The 20,871-nt window shown below is 42.6% G+C and overlaps 1 protein-coding gene across 5 annotated transcripts in view; it reads right to left on the bottom strand.

The window, feature by feature from the left end:
* The window catches only part of RUNX2 (RUNX family transcription factor 2), a 159,277-nt gene that overhangs the window by 119,966 nt on the left and 18,440 nt on the right, over positions 1-20,871 (bottom strand). The window lies entirely within an intron of this gene.

The raw sequence follows: 20,871 nt of genomic DNA, 5'->3' as shown, positions 1-20,871 counted from the left end.
TCTGCGCACCAATGATTGCCTCTCATTACAGGACCAACATTAGACTTCAGGACTGAGCCCAACGTCTAATCCCTGATGGGTTTAGATGGCCAAAATACTGCCAAGGTTGGTCTGCTGTCAAGAGGCCAAGTCTACCACCTAGCATCTGGCAGTAGACTACATTTCCAACAGGACACCGGTTTAAAACTATAGCACCACTATACAGCAGAAAAAAATACATTCCTCTCTTTGTGACATTATATAGCACCATTTCAATAGAGCATCTACTCCCGACATTCACTTTTTCACCAGGGGTTGTGATAGTTTACTGTCTACACGTCACTCAGATTTGACAGTGCAAAGGGTTTTTTGCTTGTTTTGCTTTTCTTTCTTTGATAATGCTTCTTGCTTCTCTTTGATAATGCTCGATGTTAATATTTGACAATGCTTTGACAGTCTTCAATAAGTTACAGGTCTGCTTCTTGCTTTCTTGTTAATTCTGGCATAAATCTTCACTCAGCTAAATGGAAATAACACTTGTACAAAACTAATGTAAGAGAAGAATTGCAGCCACTGAATTTAAAGTGAAAGTCAAGGCATGTTCACTTGACGGTTCAGGTAATTGCATCTCTCTACCAACTTCTATGGTTTCTACACCTTCCCATCTACTGTTAATGTGTTCTTGCGCTCCAGAAACAAGAGTGTTACTGCCTTCAAAATCCTGCCAAATCTCTCATCCCTTCAAACCAGAGTAACACTGAAGTCACTTGTAGCTGAGGACATGCCAGAGAGAAGAGTGAGGCACAGCATAATTAAAAACTGCCCACCACATTTTGTGTGTGTGCACAGGTGGGGGTAGGTGGCCTTGTTTAAAATAAGGTCACATCATTTCCACTGGCTGTAGCTTCTAAAAAGCTGCTAGCAAACCTGAAGTTGGAGTATAAATCATTTTACCAGAGTTTCTTTGCTATGTATTTTTGGTACGTACACATGACGGGACACTTGTGTTGGGTCTCAGAAGTTTGTATGGAGGCTGTTCTCATTTATTTGCTGTTTCGGTACACTGAAAAAGCAATGTGCAGTCAAACAAACACACCATCACCCTCCCACGTGGGCTGAAAATGATATTTCTGTATCTGCTCACAAAGAAAAAGAAGAATTAATTATGCACAAGCGTAACAACTGTCTGTAACTCTGCCTGGAGACCTGAAAGCGAAGTGGCCCTGTAATCACAGCTCTTGAGAGAACACTGCCATATGGTTTTAACAGAGCTTTATTTCCTGCAGCAAGAGAGGACTGCAGATTCTCAATCCAACTAAAATAATTATGCAGACAATTTCACTCCATTACTTGCAGTGGAACCCAAGCTGTGTGGTCCTCACGTGCTTGCCGACACCTTTAAAGAGACATTAAACCATTTTTATATAAAATTCCCTTAATGGGTGGGATGTAGGATGAATTTCCTGGAAGATTAGCACCTGTCGCCTTGCATAAGGCTCGCCTCTGGCTGCTGCATGAATTCCCCTCCACTGGTAGACAGCAAAACTGAGTTGAGGCCTCCAGAAAATGAAAGAGCTAAGCAGCAACCAGGGACAACTATGTCTTTACTAACTCAAAGTGACACTTTTCCCATTGCTGGAGTTTCATACAAAATTATTTCTCCCCCTCCCCCCCTCTAAATTTGATCCTGAAATAGCAGAGGATTTAAGGACAAATGTGGGCCCCACATTACAATGTCTGAGGAAACTTAAACATAGCCTTAAACTTCAGCATGAGCTTCAGTTCTTTGGGATCTTATGAATTACGCTATGAGCACAATCTGGAAACTGTCTCGAACTTTGTTCCCAGCAAAAGCAGGCTGCTGATCTTTCACCTGAACTACGCACACTCATGTCCAGAGTATGAAACTTTCAACCTTTCAACCAACAATGGGTAAAGCTCCAGGCAAAATGAAACTGCTTGGACCCTGAAACAATAAAAAACGTAGTAAAAAATCATCTCTCCAACTCTGAACGCAAACTACACGAAGACTGTAAAAACAGGGATTTTCACCAAGACACACAGTGATTAAAGAACGCTTTGAAAGGAGAAGGGAGACCACCCTTTAAGCGTGGAAACATCCCTTTTGGACTAAACGCAATCTGGCTTTTTTCGGCAACGGTGTCTGATTTTCGTTACAGTAGCTAGTTTATAAAGTTAGAAAACATACTACATTTCAGACAAGCAAATCCAATTAAATCAGAGGAAAGCATACAAATACCTTCAGTGTGCCCATTTGCCTGTGGTGTTATAAAGACACTTCCCAGTAGCCAGGGGGTGAGGGAAAGGGGGAGAAGGGATGTGACAGGCTCTTGGGATTTTTCATACAGCTTTTCTGACTTCAGTGTAAAATGCTAATTTCTTCAGATCAAAAAGGTAAATTTACAGAAAACAGTGCCTGGGACTATGAGGTCAGATCAGAAAGCAGATATGAGCCAGCAGCGCAGCGAAGCACATGGCAGAAGAGAGCGGTGCACCGGCTTGCTTTCCTGGCTGGTTCGGGCGATTCGCGCTGAGCCGCAGACTGATGCCACTGAACGAGCACCTTGCACCGCTGCGTAGCACAGCCCTGCAACGGTTAATGGCCCACGCTGCCTGTGTGTGGCCTAAGAAGCAAGGAAGCCGAGCAGGAAATATGTTTCTAATCTTTTTTGAGCAGCAATTTCAACATTATGCTACAGATAAATTATAGTCATGTAAATAGTAAAATCCATCTCTGAATTCTTCAGCTCTGCTTTTAACACCACCTCTGGTTTCGGGAGGCAGCGCAGGCCTGGGATGCTGTGCTGAGAAGCAGGAGATGCGCTCAGCTCCTGGCCATGCCAGGGATGGATGCAAGACAGTCTCCTCTCTCAGACTAACTGCTTTCCTCCCGTGTTTCATCCGTCCACACGGTAAACTCTGGGGAACCTTCTCCCATTACACGTCCATGCGCTGCACGGTACAGAAAGAGCCCACTCTGAGCTCTGCCTTCGACATGACTTAGGGCAAAACAATTGCACCTTTGATAGAACTGGAAAAGTTTATCAACCTCTGCTTACCATTATCAAAGCTGCCCGTACTAATACAACTAAATAAGATTGGTTTGTTAAGTCAACAGTACGTTCTGGTTCTCATGCCCTAGCAAAACGCTCTGAGGGTTTCAACACGGCGAATAACGCTTAAAATCCTCGTGATGACATTATCTTTCTATGACACGCTAAAAAAAGCTATGAAGATATTTTGGGCCAAACTGGATTTAACAATGCTCTCTCCCCCCAAACCGTCTGTTCTTAAAACAAAACCTAAATTTTGGGCCAGCGTTTCCTGTAGCAGTAGTTGTGGTTAAACAAAATTTGTGAGTTTTGCATACTCGATAAGGTCCCTCAGCCTGGTGGCAGAGGTTAAGTTTCTTGTCAACTGAGGTGTGGTGAAAGGAGGTGGAGGTTAAAGAGAGATCACAAACATCATAAATGGCTACATGCAGTACTCCTCTAAGTTTATGGCAAAACTCCCACTTACTTCAACAGAAGCAAGAGCTGGGCCAATATATCTATTCTGGTTAGTGTTTGGTTTTGTGGGGAGAGGGGTGGCAGCTTTTTCTTGTTTTATTCACTGAAACAGGAGGAAAATGTTTGAAAGGATAAGAAAGTCTGGGTTTGGCTGGCTGCACCTACTCTTCACGCTACATGCCACAAACGTCTAAAGTGGATCTTGGGGAAATTACCCATAGTGGTTTTGAGGTTTTAAATAAGGACCAAAAAAAGACAGGAAAATTGCACACGAGCAGTGATTCACGCTATAAATTGATTTAACTTTTTGACAGTTGAACTGAAAGTTCAAAGAGGCAATCTATTTTGTCTTATCAAGATGCAACCCTGCTTTGAAATCATTTACCTAAATGTCACCTTCTAGCTCAACAAGGCGGAACCTCCTCTAGGTAGGAAGTCAATCTTAGTTTAGCAATGAAAACAATCATCTCCTTGTCAATGAATAATAGTGGGGAATTCAGGGATTTTGCACAAAAGTTAGGAGCTAAGCAGTCATGTAAAAAAGTGCTAATCATATGAAGCAGAAGGGAAAGCTCCTACTCCTCGAGTTATAATGGCTAGCATTCATGGGCCAACATTAACACTCTTGTGAAAAGTACAATGAGATCTCTGACCACAGATGATAACGACCTCAGTTTTATACCACACCCTGAAGGCAAAACTTCTGGAAACACCAGTGTTCCCTTGGTCTTTTCTGAAATGGTGCAGTTTGTTGGTTCAAGAGAAATATTGTTCTTTATCCTGATGGGGATTTCCATTGATCTTGGCTCCAGAAGACGGAACCAATAAAGCTTTTTTCCCATACTCCATCATGTTACATGCCTTTTTAGCATAGATGATACTACCACATGCATGCTTGGTCTTGCTTCTCAACGACAGACCAGGGAGAAAGTGCGTTAAATATCTATCTGACCTCTGAAACTCCCAAATTAATAGGTAATACTTTTGCAGAAGCAAAAACTTTTTCAGTAGGAAAGGAGTCCATCTGCCCTATGATGAGGTGCACAGGAAAGTGCCAATACAGAAAAAAATAATGTCATGGGACATCTCATCAATCCATTTGGAAATGACAGGCTTGTTAGACATCATTCTCTTCTCATCAGCACTGCTCAGGGTTTATTAGCAAGTTCTAGAGCGCTCTAGGTTATGCTTTTTCCCATGTCTCAGAAATTCCTGATTCTAAATCAAGTGATGCGGTTAATATGCCCTGGTGCATATATAATAAGCGCTTAAAAGATGCTGGCTGATTGTTAATGGAACAATTAAGAGGGAAGCAATGTATCAGCAAGTAGCACAAATGAATTGTTTTTACATATTTCTTTCCCTGCTTTTTTCCATATTTGATTCCTTCCAAATCTAATCCATTCTTCTGTCTTCCCCTTTCTTATTCTGTGTTAGCTTCCTCCAGCAAAAAAAATCCCAGAGACCACAGAACATTTCCTCCTCGTTCCCTCCCAACCATCCTATTTTTTCCCTCCTTCCCTTATCCCTTATAGTCCTCCTTTCCCTCCTTCCCTTATTTGCTGCACATGCATTTTGGGGTGACTGTCCCTCCTCCCATTCACTAACATTTCATTGCTCTCTCTCTAGTAACACCTCACGTTTAAATGGCACTTTCTCAAAAACTACAGTTTCACTAATCTGCTCCGCTTTATATGCGGGTGCGCTACTGGAGAAGCCATTCGTTTCCTGACTATACCAGGCCGGCAGCAGAACTGGAAGGCTGGAAGGGTCCCTCGTTTTCTCTCGTCTACCCAGGCGATTTGGAAGTGCTGTTCTTCTTTACTGAGATACCCTTTACTCTACGCTTGCGTCGTAGGAGGGGCAGCTGGGCACCCGTGGCTACCTCTGCTGAGAAGCACAAGTGTGAGCTGCTTGTGCCAGCGCAGTTGCAAGTAACAGAGCAGCGACAGGAGAGGTTTCACCGTTTCCACAGCTGCTGCTTCTCCACCTGAGCTTGCACCCCAGTGCCGCAAGGAGCCAGAGGGACACCCTAGACAGTAATACATAGATGGACACATCTGGCATCCCAAATTGCTCTGATGTGGTCACTGAAGAAAGAAGAGGTTAGCAAGTATCAGAGGCTAAGTTTTGGATATATTTATAAGGGCATCACAGAGAAGCGACAGAAAAGAAAGATTTTACTTACAAAAGACAACAAAAAAGGTCAGTGTAATACTGGGAGCAAAGCTGACGTGATTTCACCATGACTGCATTGGTGCGTTACATTTTGAAATGCATCGAGGCCAACTTTTCACAACTTGACAACTTACTACTACTGATTAAAATGTGGAAATGTAGAACTGTAGAAATGAACAAAGCCCAGAGAGATAAACTGGCAATATTTTTTTTTTAAGATTAATGTCAGGTTGCAGAATTCCAAAGTAAAACAGCCCGGACGATTTTTTCCCTCTAATGGATCTCTTTTTTTTTTTTCTTCCCATTAGGGGAGAATAAACCAACCAGGTCTTGCAGCACAAGTTTTGTGGCTACTACACCGTCAGCTTTTCCAGGCTCAGCCTCTGTTTTCATGCTTTTCTGATGCTGCTGTAAAGGCTAACCTCTTCTAACAAACACTATCCATTTTTAAATCACACTTCAAAAAAATAAATCTTGCTTCGGCGCTCAGCTAACAGGAATTGACTTCTTGGAAACTTGCTTTCTGCTCCCAAAGCAGAAGAAAAACTCGCCAGGCTGCTCGCTTGAAACCTGGTCCCTGTCCATTTAGCAGACCCTGCTCGTCATCGAGAAGCTCTGGAAGTGCCGGCGGTGCGAGGGGGTTCAGCGCGCCGACGCAAGCCGGGCCAGGTTCACACGGCCTCTGCGGCTCGCAGCTGCACCAGCTGCCGAGGTTATCGCGCCTGGCCTGTCTCAGCTATCCATCACTCCTCTGCAGCTACCTCTGATTTGCCGGCAGAGCTTCCCCTGACGCGCTCCTTAACCAGTTCGGCCTGAAACGAACTACTCCGAGCTGGCTCGCTTTCCATTCTTTTTCTCTCTTAAAGGTACGAAGTGATTCACCCATCAAAAACCTTATCTTAATCCAGAAGGAAAAGAAGAGGGCTGCCCCTTGGGCACGTACGCTTATGAAAATCCACAGATCTCCCGTATTTATGTATAATAAGAATCAAATGTTATTAGGGACACCAAAATGTTAGTACAGGTAGAGACAGCACTTGCTAGACCATTACAACCAGACTATTGAAAAGATGGAGCTACAAAACTGCGCATCGGATTGGTGAGTTAAGGCACTGGATTTCCCCTGTTCAAAGGGGCTGGAGAAAGCGGAAGGACCAAACTCGCTACTTTCTCAAATCTAAGGACGGTCCTAACACGTCAAGGAAGAACAAGTTAGGGATATCTTGTTACAAACCCGTTTATATAATTCACTCGGAGCTGAAATGACTCAACGACTTATTGTGCACACAGAGTCGGAAACGATGCAAGCTGTATCACTTCCTTTTGCGCAGCGACCTCAAACATCGCTGTGACGTACGGGGGCAGCCTGATGGACTGGCTGTGTTCACTTCGCAGTCCTGTTTTCTCGCATGGACTTGCTGTCCCCAGTCAGGATCGCGCGAGGGACTCCACGAGGGATTTCCAAGGAAATGTCTTAAATCAGCTCTTGGCTGCTATCTATTAAATGCTACAGAACGCAGGAATTACAGAATTCAAGGTAAACGCAAGGTACTTGTCCACATCCAGAACACCTGAAGAGTCACAACTGGTAACATTTACGGCTTGCAATAACTGTCAAAATCTCTTTAAAGAAGTCTGTCCTCATCTAGGCAGAGAAACGAAACCACTTCTGTTTTGAGCGAGCCCCTCAGAACAACAAAACACAGTTCCCACTATTGTTCTTCTGCTACGAGGGGAGAACTGAAAAACTCTATTTTTATGCAAGCCCATAAAACCAAACGAAGGGATTCAGCAGCTAATTTTTAAAAGAAAATGTCAGGGTTGTTCCAAAAATTTGGCTTGTCTATTGCTAATACAGGATCATACAGCTACACGGTCAAGTTTTTGGAGCATATTAGGTTACCAAGTCTCAGACCCGTATGGTAACCTTCTGCATGTCTGCTCCTGAACTGCAGCAAATGTGCAGTGATGCTACTTATCTTATGCCCCTTTTATTGAGAGCTAAGCTACACCAAATTAATCTACATTTATGAGGGCCAGGAACACTTTGCTGTGTGGCAACACAAGTCATCCCTGTTACTTGACTGTGCATCTAATCCCTGAAATTTTCTCACTATGGACTCATGTGAAGGCTGAAATTAAGTGCAATTTCAGGTCTACTTTCTTTCAAACTGAAGTGGTGCATAGGTCTAGAGGTAGCACTTCACAGCAAGGTAAATTCCAGGCACACATACCAAAGCTATAATGACTCTGTAAGTTAAATACAAACAGTTTTGTTTGTGTTTAAATATTTGAACATCTGTCTACAGTGTTTTGAGCCCAAATGATAGAACTACACTACGACACAAGAATCAAATGATGATAATCGTGGAATGGAAAACAAAGTCATGATAAGACTTAGTTGCACAAGCACACATTATTTTATATAGAGAGCTATATATATGTAGACATATACATGAACACATATATATGTATATGTATATTTAGGCATATGGTATAATAAAAGAAAATGCAAATAAATGCAAATAAGAAAACATTAAAATTTAAAAGTTCTTCTCACTAAATTAGTGAAACCGTGGTTAGAAACAGAGCAACAGACCTGTATATTGAAGTCGTCAACATTTCAACTATCTTTGCAATTTAAAAACAACAAAAAACAAGGGTTCTCTCATTAAAAAGGCCAAAATCACAACGCAGAGAAAGCTCCTCCTCATCAGACAGGGTATTCATTATTCTTTTAAATGTCGAGAGTCTAAAAAGCTATAAAAATGTGTGGCATCCTTTTAAATCTGCATATACTCATCTTGTTGTTCCATGCAGGACTTGGCATCAAAGGCTTTCTTTATGTGCAGGTGTGAAAGGTGTGTGCACAATTTAAGTAACTATCTCACTAGCTATTCAGTCTGGAGCAGCACATGAAAGAAGCTGGTCATAACAAGCCAAGAGTTTCATTTTTCATTCTGAACTAGGACTCACGGACTCCAGACCTGCTCCTGGCCTCCTCACACGTCCAAAGCTTGTACGGACTTCTGCAGAATTTTTGCAATAGCAGGAGTCCCTGTTCACTACAGAAGGGGATTCAAATGACTAAGTCTGCTTTTTCTATTAGCAATTGTCGTCAAAAAAATGTAAAAAGAATATGCTGAGATTCATTTTTAAATGACTTGCACATCCTGACCAGAACAAGTGATTTGTTCTAAGTTACATCTCTTTCAGTTCAGATGCAGAAACTGCCTTAACTCCACAAGGCTGGGCTTGCCAAGGACCAGATGGCTATGACTTCAGTCATATATTCTGGCCAGTAGTCTCAAGGCTGGGGTTAAACAAGCAGTTTGTTCCTCTCTTACATAAGCACCGAAAGACAATACTACATTCGAGCTCATAAAAATATTTTAATTGGTGATGATTTCCAGACAACTATGTCAAAATTAACTCTGAGTTGATGCCCACTTGCTTAAATTTCATTCATCTGGGTTCAAATTATTTGCTTAAAAGAAGAAACATTTCCTTTTATACACACTTTGGTTTCAACCTCCAAAACCATTGCTAGAAATTAGTCCTAACCACCCAGTCGGCTGCCTCAGAAACCATGCTCAAATCCATCACTTTAATGACATCAATAACAAATACACAATTTTCAACCCTATTGTGAACAGTGGCATACCGAGGAGCATGTGTAGCTGTCATCTCGTTAGTCACTAGAAAAACACCAATGAAACCAAAAGGGCCTAACCATGACAAATTATTCAAGACTTTAACCTGAGACATTAATGAGCACTAAATAGCTTGTTTTCATGCTTGCTTAAGGAGATTTGTTTAAAATCCCACCAACCTCTGCTGCCTGTCGTCGGGTGAAGCGGCTCCGTCTTGTCAAGCTGGTTTTCCTATTCCAGCTAAAACGGAAGGTTACAAATGTTTATGGGTGCCCTCCTTCGCTCCCAAGACACACATGCATGTGTGCATGGTAGCAACCACACTGATGGTCGAGCTTCCTCGCCCTGGCTACACGAGCTTTCAGAGTCACTGGCCCAAATCAGAAATGGATAGCTGATAGAAAATATGTGCTCCTGATCATGTTGACACCAATGGAGTCGGTGCAACGATAGCAATATAAAATAAATGTGGAAAGAAAAACTAGCTGTCTACAGTAGTTTCATCTTTTCAGATTTCCTATTTTGTCTGTTTTTCCTCTCTCTGGTCTGTACCAGCTAGAGAAAAGTGCATAAGCAGTGACTAGAAGAGCCTGTTACTTGTCAGTCCTTGAATTGCCGAATAAGGGCTGCTCTAGTGGAAGGCTCCCTCCCACGAGCCACCTTCATCCCCTGCAATGGTTTCAAGGAGCTGAAGGGGTGGGAGTCTGAGGTTTAAGCAAATAACTGTGTTCTGACACAGCAGCATAGCATAACAACATGCGGTTGACGCTCAAAGCTCACATGCCAGAAAACTAAGTCACAGAATCACAGAAAGGTTGAGATTTGAAGGGGACCTCTGGAGATCATCTAGTCCAACCCCCCTGCAGGGTCATTTACAGCATGTTGCACAGGATCGTGTCCAGGTAGGTTTTGAATATCTCCAGAGAAGGAGACTCCACCACCTCTCTGGGCAACCTGTTCCGGTGCTCAGTCACTTCTTCCTGTCTTGAGGACGGAGTATATACAATAAAATTTGAAAAAAACAAAACAAAAATATTTCCATTCATCAAGGGAAACTGAGGCCTTCTAACTCATATAGTGATATACCTCGGATATGAACACGCTGGAAAAACAGAGTCACTCCAGCAAACAAACACCTCGATCTTCACCATCCTTCCTGTCACATATTCATGTCATCCCTGAGGTAGGCTAGTGCCACTATTCATCCTTCCCATGAGAATAACTGAGACCCAGAGAAAGAGGCACCTACTTTCCATTGATGTCAGCAAGTCTGGACATTTACCTAGTGGAATTTTCAAAAGCGAAGTCAAAACGTCAGAAAAACATCAGAGGCAGACTACAGCCTCGGGAGACCTGTCCACAAGTGGCTCAGCCACTGAGCCATGCTCCTACGTTCCTGCCTTCCTCATCTGGCCATGGAGAGGTGGCCTTCACCACTTCTTGAAATGAGAATGAGCAGAAGAAAAAAAGGGGCATAGGGTAGGAGTGTTTGGGTCCCTTTAAAAAGAAATATTTCTTCAATAGCCTTTACGCTGATGTTCCAGATATGCTAACTGTGCTTTTCGCTACATACAGTCTAAATTGTCGTTCAAGGAAGACACGAGTACGATTGCAAAACAGGAGCAGTCTCAGACATGCTCCAAAAAATTTGCTCCAATATTGTGCTCCAATATAAAACTATTCTGCAGTCCATATGGGAGATCTCAAGCATTTGATGGTGCTGGCTTTTCTTTTAATGGAATTTATGTTGGAAAAACCATTTTATTTTGACCGGATTGTTTTTATGCCAAAGCTCTTTTTTTTTATTATTTAAATTTTGGGCCAAATTTCACTTGACAGCATCCTCTTTTAAGAGATGATACATGATTGTTCTATGTTGCATATGTGACTGAAAGTCTAATCTCTCCCCAAACTCATATCCTTATAAAAATACGAAGCCTTCTAATAACTGTAAATTGTTCTGCATACTGAACTTCAATTAAGCAAGGGTTTTGGATTTTTTTTAATAACTCATAAAATTGGGAAGTTTTTCAACTTGGACGCTGGGACCATAGTTCAGGGCACACTGAACCAATTTAAAAAAGTAAATGTAAAAAGATATTACCCGTAAGTGACAAATTAAAGAGCGCACATAAATGGTTTTCAGCATGCAGTGCCTCCCACTGCTGACTGCTCACACAGTGCGGCTATTCTGGGGTCAACATTTTCTGGCAACACAAGACAATAAAAAACGCATGCACTCGGCTCGCATGGTAAAGCTACTGTATCTGACATAACGCTAACGCAGAGGCCCAGAGAGGTTACTGAACCTTGGCTCCAGCTACATCAATCCCTATTTTAATCACTCTCCTGACAACACTTCTCTTTCAGCTCTCAAGCTGCTTGGCTCCTAAGGATGGGAACACCATGACAGTAAAAGAAATGGGAAAAAGCTTAAACAAAGTCGTAGCAGTGAGCAGAATAAAGCTGCCTCTGAAGGTGCCTTTTGCCCAGCGCTGTAATCTATCCCCCTCCAAAACAGGTTGTTTTAACTTAAAAAGAAAAAAGAAAATTGCTCGACGCTGATCCCCAGTTCAGTGAATGAGAAACAATTTGCTAAGCAGCAAACTGCCTGCAGTACAATTTCCTGGATCAGCTGGACTCGCGTGGAGTATTTCTCACCTGTCTTGCTCTCTCTTTGGCTTAGCTGGAGTGTCTTGAAAGTGAGACACACCTTCAAGTGCAAGGTCTCCTCCGTTTCGTATGGACTGAGAGCCAGAGACAGCTCAGAGAGCACAACTTGCACCGATGGCAGCCAGCGCCTGTCCTTTGCCTCTGTTTGCACAGCCCCCAGTACACACACACACACCTGGCCATTGCTGAAACTCCTATCGTCTTCCATCATCTGCAAGTAATAGATGGCTTTTTTTAAACAGAAGGAGGGAACGCTTTCCATACAGGAGCAGATCTCAAGTATAGTTTGCAACACTGGGTGCTCCTGGCCAGTTTGTCCAATTTATAGGGTTTAAAAGCAGTGAAAAGACTTCTGACCCCTGGTTTTAAATGGACACAACACCTTCAGTAGCTCTTTCCCACTCAAATGCAAAGAACAAGATGACAAATAGCAAGCATTGTTTTCACTGGCTTGTATCAGAGTATACAAAATACCGAAAGACTTTGCCTCTGGAGGCATCTATTTCCCAGGTATGCTCAGATTATTTTTGCCGAAGAGCTGGTAATTTGCCCCAGATTGCAGAGAGCTTCACACCCTCCTCAAGAGGCTCTGGGTGCCTGAAGAGCCTTTCTGACCACTCACTGGCTAGAGCTGGAGCCAGGCAAGAAAACTGGGTTGCAGTTTTGCCCGCTTCAAAGTGGAGTCCCACTGTGTGGACAGTGCCTGGCTTCAGGTTACTGGCTGCTTCTTACCTATGATAAAGCTGACTCACATAAACCAGTGCATATCTGATGCTGAAAGTTATTTAGAGCAGAGTTTGGTGGTGGTGGTGGGGGGGGGGGTTTGATGTTAATTTCCTGTCTTTGTTGTTCTTAAACATATGGGATTTTTTTGAAGAAAAAGAATTCCTTTTCAGAAGTGAATCAAAACCGACGCTGTTGCTCACCCTGGCTCTTTCAGCACGGCTGCCGGAGCCATAGACGCAGGAGCGCTTGCAGCGGGACCGACCGTCTCCGTGGGCTGGGAGCTTTGCACGGGCTCCGGTCTGCTGCACAAATCTCCGCCAGCTCCCGCTCCGCGTGCAACGTCTGCACGGACGGTGCCAACTCAGCTGAAGCGTACGCGCACCAAACTACACCTCTGAAGGGTGGGGAAGGAGAGTCCTGCCAAACGCTGGCGCCCGGAGGCACCATGCCTCCTAAGCTGCAACACCTCCAGAGGCCTTGCAGACCAAGGTGGCCTCCGTTTCATCTTTCACAAAGGTTGTTGCCTTCTCTACCGCAGCCTCTGCGCGCACGCGCTCTCCTTCTGCGCTCTCCTTCCCCGCGGCGGGTCCCGGAGACGGCGGCTCGCGGCGCGTTTCGTCAGCAGCCACAGAGCCGACCCGCTGAGGCCAACGGCAGAGCTTCTGAAGCCCCCAAGGAGAGGCGGCCGCCTGCTCAGTTAATTCTCTATGCAAAATTTCCATTGAAGACAATGCAAAATGTTAAGCGCAAATTACTAACACGGTAAATTAAACACGTTAGAGGTGGAGTTGGTACAACTGCCTATTACTAAAGCTGCCCACCATGTCCCATTGTCAAACCCTCTTTCAGTTGTTTGTAACTTTACTGAATTTTGACTGTTTGGATTCAATTTTTCTTGCATGAATGAGACGCATACTTCTGTAATTTCAACTGAAAAGGCTCAAAGATCCCTGGAAATGAGTTAGCTTAAGGAAAAAAAAAAAAAAACAGGAAAAAAACAGAAGTCGTGCCTCAAAAATTATTTTTGACAACCTTTTCCTGAAGGAACTTTTCTGTCCCTGTATTTTGAAATGGAGACTTGAAACTTGGCACTGCAGGTTGGCACTTTTTTTTTCAGCAGCGTGCCTGCTGCCATCTCCATGACAATCCAGTCAGATTTGGTTAAATTATAAATCTCTGAAAAAAAAATAAAATTTCACAGAGTGGAAATTCCTTAGATTTTAGCAGCTAAAAGCTTTGAAGATTTGATCCACAGCTTGGTAGGGGTATCTGACTGCTGGCTCAGAGATTTTATGCTTTTGCTATATGCTTTTTTTTGGGGGGGTAATGATAGCTAAATCGCTTAAAACAAGGTGTTCACAGATTGTATTAACCGTGTGTTTGTTAACACATATCTCAGCGCCTGATATAAGGCCCCAGATTTCTTCCTCAGAAGCCCTGAGCGTTCACTACTCTCACCTGAGAGCTGCACTTTGAACATATAAAATGCTATATGCTGTTAAGATCTTTGAAAAATAAGATCTCATGTGTCTCAAATAGAGGGCCCAGAATTCACAGACACTTTTGAACTTAATTCTCTCTGCCCCTGTGTCCCATTTGTCAAATGGGGATAACACCTGCTTCTCTGTGGCGTTGCAAAGGAAAATCCATTAATGTCAGGGAAAGCCTCAGGTAACATAGTTATTCGTGTGAAAAAAAAAAAAAAAAAAGGCCTAACTGCTCAGTAAGCGGGCATGCACCATCCCGTAGGACGTTGCTATCTTCTGGACAAATTAGCGAACGCTCTTACAATGAAGGACTGTTTCATCGAGCATACGCACGAGAGGCACGAACTAAAGTCACAGAGACAACCACACTCCTGGCTTTTCCTAGCTTCTGAGTGCTCAAACGTGGACTTCCCTCCTGTAATTTTTGTCTGTAGCATGTACATAGAGTAAGACTTAGAGCTAGAGGTATCTGCCCTTTAGTCAGTAACTTCTATCTTTTATATCAACATGTTGTTATTTTCTTGATGTTTAAGTATGCCATTGACACATACCTTACATCTACAGTTTATTTACTTTTATGCCAAGTTGCTGCAAGTTCCCAGTACTCTCTCATACCTGCCTATAACACAGACTATTTCACAAGCCAACTGCTATCAAGGATCCCCTTTGCTGCCATCTCTGTCCTTCAGGGATAGCAGAGATCAAGAAGAATGAAATTAAAAACTTGGACTGATACTCCAGCAAACAAGGAAAGCATAAACTTTACATAAATATGGGGTCTGAGTATCCTTCATGTGCTCTAATTCTGCAGTCCTTATTCTCGGAGATGCTTACAACTGTGTGCCATGCCCCAGGCAATAAATACTAGTGCTCCATGAGACCTCTTCAAATCAGCAGTAAGCATGGCCTGGCCCTTCCGAAGCAAAAGATAAAAGCTGCTAAAACTCAACTGTTGGGCCTTGCAGTGAAGCTGATGAGGATCGCTTGCAGGAGCTGTGGTCTTAGAGGTGATGCTTTAAATCAGAATTGATATTTCTGCACTGAGCACCAGACGGTTTCAGCCAAGCAGGCATGGAAGAGCAGGACAGAAAAGTTCATGCACTGGCTACTTTTGTCTAACAAAGTCCACAGACATCCCAGATTACACCTCGCAACAAACTTCAGAGAGCAGCTCTTCAGCGTGACTTAAGAACGCAAAAGGCACTTCAGCCCCCTTTGAAAAGGTGTTGAAGAGGAGTGTTGAAGAGGAGCACGAAGGAGCACTATCAAGTTCTGCGCTGCTGCCATAAGAAGAGTGCTGGTAACCCAGAGTGCTTACTTAAAACTGATTAGAGTATCTACATCATACTGAAGGCCAGGCCATGCTGCTCTAGGTTCCCTCTAGGTGTTAGCACTCCTTCACCTCCAGAAATGGTCACCTCAAACCTTGTAGACACTTAGGCAGGATCAAACATCTTCTAAATGGGCATATTTCTCTTTTGACCAGGAAAGGGCCCAAAAATGACTAGCTGAGACACAATATCTAGCTTTTAGACAAATACAGCCAGTGAGAGTGAATCTACCCTGCGCCTGTGAAAATTTTACCCATATGTCCCTTAAAAAGAAGGTTTTTGTTTTGACTGCTAAGCTGATTAACTAAAGCACTGAATAATTTACATTCGCAGCTCTATCACTGAGCCCTCTTCTGTATTCAGTACTTCTTCCCACAGAAGTGGTAAGTTTACTGTAGTGCTGGTTTTCAAAGCAATTGTTCAAAGACATCAAAAAAGATCAAAACTGTGACTGGACCCATAGCCCAGATCATCAAAGACAAAGAATGTCCAGTATGAAAATAAAAAGCAAATTCCACAAATCTAAAGTTTACGGTAATAAGAGACCTAAGGAATGAAAAACTAAAATCTTTTTAATCAAATTGAGTTAGTATTCTAGAAACTTGGAATCAACCTTGATAAACTGTTGCATTTCATATGTCTACAGTACTTGATAAAGTAATTTAGATAGACTGGATTAATTGCAGCATGTTGTCGTCTAAGATATTTTATCCTGTGTCAGGATCTGGGTTTTATTCCGTGATTCTGTACAAATACAAAAAAATATACAGTCCATGCAGAGTAGCCTCTGTACTCTTAAGCAACGATTTGTACCGTATAGGGATTCTGTTTTATATCTCCAGTTCTGTATTCATTTCCAGCTTCTACACTGCTGAAAAATTCAGGTCTGAATTTTCCAGTTACAACAAATATCATCCGTTTTTGGAGGATATTCTTTGCATTTCTGGTCCCTTTGAAGTATCATAAGATTCACAATCCATTAAAAATTGGGCTTCTTTTGAAAATTTAATCTAGGATTTACCCTATGGAAGCAAACACATACCTGGTAGTACAACAGTGCCTGCGAATACTCCTTTCCAAGAGCATTCTGCAATGATGTGAAAATGTTGTATATAATTGTCTTCTTGACTCACAATGCATGAAGCAATACGCTGAAATACAGTGAGCTACAGCCCTGTTCCTAGCAGATTAAACTACAAATGCAACCACTGGAGTCACCTGTTTCTTTCTTTAACCCCACAGTGCACTACCGTGGTGTTTGTGGAGGTGATAATTTTCCTTCTGAGCTCTAAGGGACAACGAAACAAAACACCAGCAAGTACCTCTGACTGCATGTGCCATTTAAGACCATGTCTACTGTTGTGGGAATCCAAGATGGGAAAGTCTATGAAGATATATGGAAGCAGACAACTAATCGGCATTACTCACATGGATTACAGACAAGCAGGGAACAGACTCTATGCTTGTAAGCACCCTGGTTAATACCTATTTGGCATCCTGAACTGAAATTAGTAGGGCTCCTAAAGAAGCAAGGTATTACATACTGGGAGTAAAGTTCACAAAATGCATGTATGTCAGATAGGCTGAAGACTGATGGAAACAAAAACCATTTATGCTGGTAATAATCAGGTAAAAGGGTTTGCGTCATGCTGTGGGAAAGATTACATCTCAGAGCCAAAGAAGCATGGATAGCACGTAACTCTGGATGAAGAAGGAACAAGTAGTATACTCTGGTGTGAAGCAGGAACTTTGGAAATATTACAGAGTACTTCTCAGCGTTAGGAAAATCTTTCAATGGGTCCCCCAAATTTATCTGTAGGTAACGCCTATGAAGTATATTACCACTTTTATACTGTTTCTTATGCAGCTGCAATATTTTAGTTAGGGTGAGAATCTTATTTAATACCATGCCTACAGCCACATAACACTGGGTTTTAATCTCAGCAGTTCACAAACCAAGCTAAGTAGCAACTGAGCAGTACTTGACTAACTAAATCCTGCAAGAAGTGATAACGAGGCCTTAGTAGATAGCATCATTTTTTAAGAATATGTCTGTAATACACTCATTATGAGAGTAGCATTGTACAGACACTTCGAAGTTAGCTTTAAACAAACCCTGACGGTGTCAGAAATGTAGCATGCACAGTACACAGTTCAGTACAAGGCATCCATGCAAGAACTGGGAAAACGGTTAATCCCTGCTGAGCTCTGGGCAGCTGTGGCTGCACTGCTACCACTACCCAAGCTACCTGCTTTAAAGCTAATTCAGGTACATCTGAATTTCATAGCAGTCGCTAGGACTGCTGTTTACACATATGCCCAGGGATCGTGATACATCTCCTCTGACTTCAGCAATCTCAAAAACAGGGTGCCTAGTCCAAGCTAGTCATCTAGCCTCCACTTATAAGCAATGGAAAGAGAGAGATACCTCCAAAGGGCAACTCGTTCCATTTTTGAGATAGGCATTTCAGAGAGATGGGATGAATCCCTCTCTGCAAGTGCCTGCGTCTCTTCATTCACTACCGAGGAAATCTAGCCTAGATGTCTAATTTTTAGAGAGCTGAAAGCCATTGAAAGTCACCCTCAGCCAACAAAGAGCCACTATCTTCTCAGCATAGTGAGAGCACGGTGCTGAGTAAGCTGGTCTACTGTAGATGACATGTAATAGTGGATCTGAGCAGACATACACATTAAAGAACCTAGTTGTCTTCATAAGGGTAAGGTTTCTGGCGTCCCAAACATCCTGCAGCATGAGATCTTTACCAAGTTTCTTTCCCTGAAGTTTCAATTAAGTATGACATGCTTCTTCATTTCCTCTTCTGCATTCCTTGTCTGGTTAAATCAGCATCTGTGTTTCACTTCTGGGATGACCATGTTTCAGTGGAGAATACAGTTTCAATAGAGATTAAAAATAGATTTTATACATAAAGTTTATAAAGAATTTGGGGATTCCTAGGAAGGAAAAACTACATAAATATAAGGTGTACTACTCTGAGACAGCCTCTCCCAAACACACTTGCTCTGTTTCTTACCTCCCTCACCAGCTTCGAAACTGGAGGGAGCGGTGTGAGAGGTGCTACATCGAAGTGTGAGGGAAAAAAAAGCTGCTATTGGGAGTGCTTGTAATGCTGCAACAAGCTAATTGCATTTGGAAAGTGAAGAGGTCCAAATGTTTAAATTCTCTTGGGAGGAAAGTATGGAACAAAGTGGTCTGAGAAAAGCTGCCTGAATGCCTTTTTATACCATCTTCTACCAAGGCATCTATGTGGAGTAGTGTCACAAACTTATAAAAACGGCTTTCACTTTTCCTTTCCTCAGAGCCTGTGCCATATGGAGATACAGCATGAACCTGCGTCCACTACTGACTTCATGTGTTTAGTTATATCCCTGTTTCCCATCTGCGTTTTCAGCAGACACTGTGAGCAATTCAGGGCAGGACTCCCTCGTGCTATACGGCAGCGCAGCACAAACGCGACACAATGGGCCACGATTTCCTCTGTGGCTTGGAGAGGCCTTCTGAATACAAACAGCAATAACTGCAGTATCAAAAGACATTGTAATGGTCATCCTACATGCCAAATGTACTGGGACTAGGCTGTTTGGAAGCAATGGTCCTTCTATAAAAGAACGGAAACAATCTGTTTTCAGTTGACAAATACAAACCAGGGCTGTATTGGTGAGTGAATGGGAATGGCTTCATGTTCAGACTTGCCCGCTTGTTTTCCATAAGCTTTTAAAGGATTTTTCCTCTAACTGTGGAGCCAGTCCATGGTCAGCTACCATCACTAGACAGCAGCGTCCTCCTACAGAGAGTCGGCCAGTGTCGTGTAGACCACTTGGACTTCACAACTGCAGCGTACGAAGCGCAAGCCATGAGGGAAATCAGTAGGTTTCACTTTCATCTTAATCCTATGCACTCCATCAGCAGACAAAAGTATCATCACAGAAAAATAAATGATTTTGACTGCCTTTGTCTGCTCCTGGACATGTGAGTTTTCATTAATAGCCCCTCTGTAGCGGAAAAACAAGAACCGACTGGTTCTTGGGATGCAACTACCATCCCTACTATCCCGATCACCTTGTTTCAAGAGCACGTATCACGTTTGAGATGACTGTAAGAACTTTCGTTCCGTGAGTTACACATCCATCTCAAACATAAATCTAAACCACTGGTGAATATATAACGCATGCCAAGTTTCACGAGGAACACCTAAACTACCCCAAAAGTTTCTTACAGCCTCTGGAAATGCTCAGGAGCTCTTCGTCCAGCCCCAATTAGTAACTTTTATGAAAGTACACATTTGCAAAAAAAAAAAAAAAAAAAAGGCAGCAAAAGATACGAGTGAAACTATGCTTTGCATTTTACACTGTAATAAGGGTCTGCTGTCATACCACCGAAATCAGAAACAGTAAGGCTCGCTCTTTCCTGACCACAGGCCCTCGCACCTCTGACAACCAGCTTGCAAGTGTGCTAGAAGTCAGGCTCAAATAAGATAACGATAATCACAGTATAAGAACCTACATCCCATAGCATACGCATGCCAAACATTTCTTAGGCCATAAAATCTCATTTTGCTTCATTTCTTAAAAGTGGCATTATAACAAAAATCATTGAGCTTTACAAGGTCAGCTACAGCAAGTTACAAGCCACGGAAGTGCCGGCTGTGCCTTACGTTGTTCTCAGTTACATTGGTAGAAACCCCAAATAACCAGCTGATTTCAGCAGAGATTTTCACAATGAGAGACACCAGGAACAAGTCACAGATTTTCTAACTTTAGTTTGGATGAAAACCTGGGTCTTTTTCATACTATCTCAAGGTATTCAGCATTGATTTAAATTAAAATCTCTTGATGCAAAAGGCATGCAGATGCAAACTTCCGTGTTCAGTTTTTGCAACCTATCACCTGAGAAAAGTGCTAAGCTACATTTACAGTGTAAAGTACATGATAAAGTAGAACCTGTCAGAAAAAATTTGCTCTTGTTCTGCAAAGTATATCACTTTGCATTGCACAAACTTACCGCAGCGAAAAAAAAAAAAAAAACATTCAAATCAATATATTCTCGGGAAGGAAGGGGGCTGGTATAGTGGTTTTTGAAGGCAAGCCAGGGAATAGTCTAAACTGGGGACACACAGCATGTTTTAACTGCTGTGATAATTCTGCATAAAGAGATGTTAAGGATCTAGCTCCTTGCTGTAGCATGCCATGTGTCCCTGAATAAAATTACTGCCGTGCAGGCTGTTAGTGAAGGAATGCGTAAACAGACAATGTATCCTTGCATCAGTTCCACAAAATGTTGCACAACACAAATGCC

Source organism: Struthio camelus, chromosome 3 (assembly GCF_040807025.1).
Source record: "Struthio camelus isolate bStrCam1 chromosome 3, bStrCam1.hap1, whole genome shotgun sequence".
Classification (NCBI taxonomy): domain Eukaryota; kingdom Metazoa; phylum Chordata; class Aves; order Struthioniformes; family Struthionidae; genus Struthio; species Struthio camelus.
Note: the sequence above shows the minus strand (reverse complement) of the source record. Positions and strands in the feature narration are given on the sequence as shown.